Here is an 8,841-nt window from a genome sequence, read left to right as displayed (position 1 = left end):
GATTAAAGGATTGTAATTAATCCTTTAGAATGATAATAACTATGTTACTTTACAGTTATAACTCAATTGGCCTTACTCCTTTTGTAGTGTAACATTTAGTTATTTCTTTATTTACAAGGGTGTGACCTCACAAAATGATGGAGGGTGAATAGCTCCTGATTCTGCTGCTTTGTGTTAATTTCTGGGTGTTGAGTTAATCATGGGCTGGCCAGGAGAAGAGCATGTTTGGTACCATAGGAGTTTGGCATTCAGACTTAAAAACAAATCTAAAGTAACTGGCTGAATTCACTTGAGAATGTACATCTTTATAAGTGGATTTACATCTGCAGGAAACAGAACTGAGCAGATTTGCAACATTTGTATTCAGTACAAGGGGCTGATTTTACATTACTATATAGGGGAGCCAGCAAAGTGACCATGTGCACCAGGAGCTGATGCACAACAAGACTCAATGTGCATCAGGACCAATGTGCAAAGGGATACTCTTGCTGGTGTCCTGTTGCACATTTTTGCAATTGACTAACAGCGTTCTTCAGCATCTCTGCTACATAGCTAAGTAGGCCCAAACTTATGCAGTGTTAGATCTATTTTAGTTACTTTGAGAAAGTATTTAATTTTAAACACTTCAACTGAACAGTAACTAACAATTTAAGGGTTTGGAATTATAACAGTAGCTAAATTACTTGTTAAAAGTAATATTATAGCTCTGCGAACTAGCAATATAATTGCTGACAAAATATGTTGTATCTGACGTTCATGAGTTACTAAATTCACATACCAAAATTAATGGACTCAATTGCAAGCAACCCCTCCTAACAAATATTTTTATTTTAAACAAACAGTATTTAAAAACCACAGTGCCTAGGTGGTATTTCTACACCAACAAAAATTCCCTATCCTCTCTTTGAATCGCATCCATAATTACTTTAATAATCAAAGGGGAATGCTGGGTGCCCTTGTAATTATGACCATGCTTTCATGTAGTTTCTTTTATGAGCTAGCATACGGTGTAGTGGTCAGATGCCTCACTAGGACTGGAGTGACTCTGGTTCAAATTGCAATTCAACCATAAAATTCAGTGGGTGATTTTGAGGCAGCCTATTCTTAACCTACTTCACAAAGCTTTTGTGATGTGAGGTTTTGGGAGAGATGGGGAAGAACTACATATTCCACCTCGAGCTTCTTGAAAGTGTGATATAAAACAAAATAACTCTTGTTGTACATAAAATAATAATAAACCATGACAGCAAAGTACTTTTACAATGGCAGAAAAATGGGATGTGGGAAAATCACAAGTGATCAGTTACCTACACTTGGCATAGTCTGTGCCTTCCTTCACTACTTATGCCAGCCTAGAACCATGAAATCCCACACAAGAAGTCTTGATTGCTATTTTATTTTATTTTACTGTAGATGATCTTTGCCACCCAGACAGGTTGAGGTAAACTGTAAAATTGCCCTGAGGCCATTGCAAATTGCCCATCATTGCCCTTTTTGGGTGAGTGTAGCAGAGCAAATACAGTGTATTTAGGTCTAATGCTATTTAGTACTGTCTGTCATCACTTTGAGGAACCTCCTGCAGGAAAACGTGTGCCAAACATGTGTGGGTTTCCTGCCTCAAAGTGCTGCCTGACCTGTCAGTTATAATAAAACAGGCTCAAGACCTTGGGAGGCAAATTGCATACTGATTTTGGTCTTTCAGTTCTGACAATACAATGGCTGCTATATGAGCTTTATTAAACCCAGGGAGCCAATCTAACTCACACCAAAAGAGACAAGGCCCTGAGGAATAGATGCCAGATCATGAACTATCTGACAAACAGACAGGATCCTTTTAATATATGTAGGCTTATTTAAAAGGGTGTCTTTGTTGTTTATGTCCCTATCTTGTATTTTACCATGTTTTATTTATACACACACAAATCAGGAGCTTTAGTTTATTTGCTTTAATCACACTACAAGAGAAGTTAAAGCTTTCATTTAATGAACAAAGTGGGACATCAGCTGCACTCAGCTTCATGCGTGACATGCTGACAGGCAGGCTTCAAACATTATAGTCCTGCCAAATTGTGCCAAAGTACTGTACAACTCTTCTTTCTGTTGGGCCCACCATGTTCTGCATGCACCACAGAAAGTGTCTTAGTGAATTCTGGGTCTCTTCGTATGCCTTTGCTTCCCGCAACCCTCCCACACCAGCAGATTTCTAGAATTTCTATTCAAGAGACTCAAGAGATATGCCAGCTAGCCAAGTTTGCTTCATAGTCTCAGTTAAGACAAGCAGATGCTAACAGTTTTAATTCACTCACTGTTGACCTGATCTGGATTTGGTTTGGTGACCTGGGGTGAAAAAGCAAGATCTGGTATCATTTTACCATCCGATTGACATCTTTCCCTTTCTTTCCTTTCCATCCCCCCCCATCCTTTCTTTCTTCATTGTTTGTCAATACTATAAAAATAAAAATGAAGTTGCTATGGTGTGAAAAGGGCAAGAAAAATCTGCCTGTTTAAAAGTATATGGTATGTCTTATAAACAAACAAGAGTAAATCAACACAGCAGAATGTGGGTATTATATTCTACCTCTCCTCAAATGTTCATTTTATGGTGTGTGCTTTTTTTAAAATTAAGCTTTGTAGTGATGATAATGTCAAGCAATAATATTAACAATTATTAAACAAGCTCCAGTCACACACGCCATTACACTGGACAGATTTTTAAAATGGGGTTCCCAGATGTCAGGGTGGCACCCTTCTTCGGGCCTCAGGGCAAGGTGAAGAATCATAGACCACATGTTTAATTTAAAAGATTCCCCCCCCCCCCCCCCGTGTTTGTGGCTGTTTGGAGTGGCTGCCGTAGACTTTCAAGGGGGCAGGTCATCATCTTCAATACTCTAACTCAGTTTTCTAACCCATGGCCAGCATGGATTGGTAATCAGGGAGAAATACTGTGGTGCCCTGATATTTATTGCTTCAGGAATACAACTGGTATGAGGCATGTGGCTTGCTGGTATGTGGCTTTTCCTATCTGACTCTTTTTTTGCTTGTTTGTTGTTAACTGCCCTTGAGTCGATCTCAACTAATGGCAACCCTATGGATGAGATACCTCCAAGACTCCCTGTCCTCCATTGCCCTGCTTAAGTCCTGTAAACCCATACCCATGATCTCCTTAGAGTCCATCCATCTGGCATGTGGCCTTCTTCTCTTCCTACTTCCTTCCACCTTTCCCAGAATTATTTTTTCGAATGAGTTCTCCCTTCTCATGATGTGTCTGAAGTACGACAGCCTCAGTTTGGTCATCTTGGCTTCCAGAAAGGTTTCCAGCTTGATCTGCTCTAGGACCCATTTGTTTGTCCTTTCAGCTGTCCATGGAATCCTCAGCACTCTTCTCCAGCACCACATCTCAAATGAATGGATTTTCTTCCTATCTTCTTTCTTAACTTTCCAGCTTCCACATCCATACATAGTAATAGGGAATACAATGGCTTGTAGATTCTAACTTTTGTACTCAGTTGTATATCTTTACAGTTTAGAATCTTTTCTAGTTCTTTCATGGCTGCCCTCCCTATTCTTAATCTTCTTCTCGTTTCCTAACTGCAATCCCCACTTCTATCAATGTTTGATCCCAGGTATGGGAATTCTTTTACTATTTCTATTTCTTCATTGTCTAGGTTGAATTCATGAAAGTCATTGGTGGTCATTGTTTTTGTTTTCTTTATGTTCAACATTAAGCCTGCCTTTGCACTTTCTTAATAATAATTTGTTTTATTTTTGTTTTGTTTTGTTTTTTTTCTTCTTTGATCTTCCTTAGTAGGTGTTCCAGGTCTGTGGGGTCTTCTGCTAGTAATATGGTGTCATCTGCATATCTTAGATTGTTGATATTCCTTCCTCCTATTTTCACTCCTTCTTCTGTGTCCAAGCCTGATTTTCTCATTATATGTTCTGCATACAAGTTGAACAGATAGGGTGAACGGATACAGCCTTGTCTGACTCCTTTTCCAACTGGGAACCATTCTGTTTCCCCATATTCTATCCTGACAGTAGTTTCTTGTACTGAGTACAGATTCCTCATCAGGACTATCAGATGTTTTGGCACTCCCATGTCTATGAGGGTGTTCCATAGCCTTTCATGATCTATACAGAAAGGCTTTGCTATAGTCTATAAAGCACATGCTGATCTTCTTCTGGAATTCTCTGGTGTGCTCCATTAGCCATCGTATGTTTGCAATGTGGTCCCTAGTGTCTCTTCCTTTCCTGAACCTTGCTTGGACCTCTGGGATTTCTCTCTCCACGTATGATTGAAATCTATGTTGCAGAATGTTGAACATAATTTTACTTGCATGGGAGATCAGTGCTATAGTCATATAGTTGCTGCAGTTTTTTGTATCTTCTTTTTTGTGAATAGGGATGTATTCCAACCTGTTGACCAGCATTTTGTCTTCCATATCTGTTGATATATATTGGTTAGCACCAGAGCTGACTCTGTCAATGTGCATTGCAGCAGTTCAGTTGGAATATCATCTGCTCCTGGTGATTTGTTTTTTGCTATTTCTCTTATTGCAGTTTCCACCTTGCTTTTTAGAATTTGGAGTTCATCTTCATATGGCTCTTCACTCCATGTGTCCTTCATTTTGTCATCTCTTTTGTATAGTTCTTCTGTGTATTGCATCCAACATCTTTTTATTCCTTCCTGGTCTTAAATTATGTGATTTTTATTGTCATAGAGCATCCCAGTCTTTGGTTTGAATTTTGCTTTCATTTCCTGGATCTTCTGGAGTAGATGTCTTGTTCTTCTCTTTTTGTTGTTGTCTTCTATTTCTCTGCATTGGTCATTGTAGTAATTTTCTTTATTTTTCCACACAAGCCATTGTACTGTTGCATTCATGATTCTTAGTCTGTTCCTATCTCCCTTTTGTTTTTCCTCCTGTTTTCACTCTTACCTTTACCAAGTCTGATTCCACCTTTTCCTAAATGGTTGATGTCACTGTACCTTTTCTTTCCTCTTCAGAGACAAATATGAGTACTACCCTTCTTGCAAAATAATAATAATAATAATAATAAATAAATAAATAAATAAATAAATAAATAAACTTTTTATTTATATACCGCTTTTCCTTCAGATCAAAGCGGTTCACACACAATAAAACTGTATGACCCATGTCATAGTACAATATATCATCAGTTACAATTAATACAGTCCAAAATTTTAAAAACAGTGTATAAAAACAGTCGAGGACATCAGATAAATAATCTTAATCTATTAGGGACTAGTTTCTTTACAGCGAATCGGGAGGGTATGCTACCCGGAAGAGATAGGTTTTCAATGCCTTCTTAAAGGCTTCCAATGTCAGATTGAGCTGAATCTCTTCTGGGAGCACGTTCCAATGGGTTGGAGCTATTGCTGAATAAGCTCTTTGGTACGTTGCTGCCAATCTTACCTTTGGGTATTCAAGAACATATTTCCCCGTTGTTCTGAGGGTGCGGGGCAGATTATGTAGGGAGAGGCGCTCCCTCAAGAAACTCGGGCCCGAGCCATGTAGGGCTTTATAGATAATGACCAACACTTTGTATTGCACCCGGAAGCTGATTGGTAGCCAGTGTAGAGATTTTAATACTGGTGTTATATGGTCGGTTCTTGAAGTTCCCACGACCAGTCTGGCTGCAGCATTTTGGACTAGCTGAAGCTTCCGAACCTGGTACAAAGGTAGCCCCATGTAGAGCGCATTACAGAAATCCAAGCGAGAGGTTACCAGTGCATGTACTATCGTTTCAAGGTCCTTTTGGTCTAGACAGGGACGCAGTTGGCGTATCATCTGAAGCTGGTACCAAACATTCCTGGCCATCGCATCCACTTGAGATGATAACTGCAGAGATGAGTCCAGGAGTACTCCCAAACTGCGAACTTTGTTCTTTAGGGTAAGTGTGACCCCATCCACGACTGGATGGCAAATTTCCCTGTCTCGATTTGGGGCACCTATCACAAGTACCTCTGTTTTCTCTGGATTTGTTATCAGTGTCTTTCCTCTTCAGTTCTATTTAAGTCACTTTATTTGTTTCCCTTTTAATTCTTGTTTTCAATTCTCTCTCTTTCTCATTCTCTTTTTCATTCCTTCACCCATCTATTCCTGGTTAAATATCTTCTTCTATTCTGGTATCACTGGGCCCATTTTCTGTAACATTAGCAGGAATCCTCCTCAAGTCTCAAGGTTTGGCCCTAAAATCTCAGAGTATGATATGCTCCTGACCTAGCAGTCCTATTTTCCACTATTTTGCTTATTCAGGCATCTTTATTTTCACAGTACTCAGGAAATCTAAATAAAGACGCAGATGAAACCATCCGCCAAAGGGGGAAGAACAAACACATTGGCATCATGATTGCTGTTCATTCACTCCAAAGGGTGAGCTGCAGCCCAAATTCGGCAAAATTATGATAAAACAGTAGTGGTCCTTTGGGGTGACAAGGAAAATGCTTGTTGGGGTGGTTTGAACTGTGAATTTCTATTTAATCCCTCAGTTGCACAGTTTTGTATTACAAAAACCGAAGAAATCCCACCAAATTACTAGCAAATTTTGACATTATTATGAGGGGGATAGCAAATTTCAGGAGTCTTAGTTAACACAGCTGACTTAACAACAGAGTAGAAGATAAAGGCTACAACCGGGAGTTCAGAATTTCTTAATTGAACAATCTTGGAACAAACTGGAAAAGGCAATCCTTTTATAAGTGTCTGTGCAATGTGACACTACTCAGAGGTGCAGGTGATATGTGTTTGTGTGGAACATTAGGGCATTGCCCCCAATAAGAATTCTATCCCCTCCCATAACATTTTAATTCGGTCCCAAATTTCTAGCATGGCATAAAGTAAAGACACTGAAAATAATTCACACTTAGAACTCTTATATTTGCTTTGGATGCTTAAACTGTATTTCTAAATGCTCAATAGAAGTCTGACGTTACTGCAATGCTGCAAATGCAGTGTTGCAAATCTCCCCTTATTTTTAGACTTTTCTGGAATGCTAAGTAAAACTTATTTTTGGTGGAAATTTACACTGGAAAGAAACAAAACCACTAGCCAAAAGTGTAAATGCATTGTTCAATCAATTGAAAAGATTCTCTTCACTTGCAATTAGTGATGTGGAAATTCTCAGAAGACTGATTTAGAGAAAAAGCAAAAATGACATTTCCTATGTGGAGCTTTTCTACAGTGGTGCTGTGAATCTCATCAGGATATTCATCCATCTGTTTTCAGTGAAGTTGGAGGCTGGAAACTTTCAGAGAACTGCCTTGCTCATCAACGTAGCTTGCTTCTGGGCCAGACCTACAAAAGAAAAAATCAACATGAGAGAAAAGTTAATTCACTTTCTTTATTTTCTCTAGTCTGTCTCTCTCTCTCTCTGTCTCTCTCTCTCTCACACACACACACAAACATATGCAGAGAGGGGGGGAAAAGAGAGAGAGGTTTGGTATGATTTGAATGAAACATAGGTTTGATTGGTAGTGCTGACAGTCCTTTAAAAGTCCATGCAAAATGGACCAAAAAAGTCAACTTCCAGGGGGAAAAAACCCTGGACTTTGTCAGTTGGTCTTCTATAGTGTAAGACAGAAAGTCAGAGGAATACTAAGAACTATAGTATGGACAGGCACATTGAAGGTCTATGATTTCATATCCTTGATAAATCATTCCATCAGTGCTGACCTTGTAACTATTCCACGCATAATTGCCTACTGTACATCTCTCATAATCTCACAAGATTCCAAAAATTAACCTTTTCAGCCTCAGGCAATTTCTTGCAAGTTGAGTCTAAAAACAGAACAGTCTTTGCTTGTGGTCTTCCTTGATACAAATTTGAGGTTATTGTGAGATACAGGATCTTGGACTTAGGGGCTGTACAAAGGAGTGACATGCAGCCGCTCCTTTACTGGTCAGATCAGGGCTGCAGCAACCCTATGCCATGGCCCTGACCTGGCCTCTGGAGAGCGCAAAAAGGAGCCCCCCAAAATGGCTTCTTTTGGAGGGAGCTTCAGGAGCAAGGGTGAAAAGCTCTTCTCCCTGGTCCCACTGATGTAAGCCACTCTGACAGCAGAACAGCCCTGTTGGATCCTAGTATTAATATACACAACCAATATTTTTGTTGTGTTGTACATAGAATCTATACGCTGTTAACAAATGATCAGGTCAAAGTAGTGCTGGCTTTCTGTTTACAGCACCAGAACTTTGACCTGAATCATTCCTTGCAATTGGACATCTGCTAGTTATGGTCATCAAAGTTAAAAGCTACCCCCCCCCCACACACACACCAATCTTACCATTGAACTTACATGTGGTCTGCTCTCACTGTGAATGTTTTATCTGCACAAAACATCATCTCTGGATAATGCAGAGGTAGAGCTCCATCTTGTGGGGAGTTAAAACTTGAATTAACTATCTGGTTGTTGTTGTTTTTTAATCCTTTACTATGTTTAGGTTAACTAAACAGCCTGAGTCTCATTTAGGAACCAGAAAAAGGATTTAAATCTTGTTGTTGTTGCAGTTGTTGTTCAAAAAAACCCAACACCTCCAGTGCCATATATTTTGCAGTTCCAAGACAGCTGTTTCCATCCAATTTCCTGATTACAAAATCTGGAACAAGTCAAGAGCCAGGCTGGTAAATTATTACAAACTGTGGAGAGATTATATTTCCTGAAGAGTACTCATCAACTGAGGGACAGTCACACTTTGTAAACCACTGCTTTCAAAACACTGAGAAAATAGTCAGACACAAGTTATGAATGCATAACTTAATCCTCTGCTTATTTACATAGATGTCCCACCATGTTCCTTGTATCTTACCCTCATATGAATTTGC

Source organism: Sceloporus undulatus, chromosome 2, assembly GCF_019175285.1.
Source record: "Sceloporus undulatus isolate JIND9_A2432 ecotype Alabama chromosome 2, SceUnd_v1.1, whole genome shotgun sequence".
Lineage (NCBI taxonomy): Eukaryota > Metazoa > Chordata > Lepidosauria > Squamata > Phrynosomatidae > Sceloporus > Sceloporus undulatus.
The sequence above is the reverse complement of the archived record's forward strand: the minus strand, read 5'-3'. Positions refer to the sequence as shown.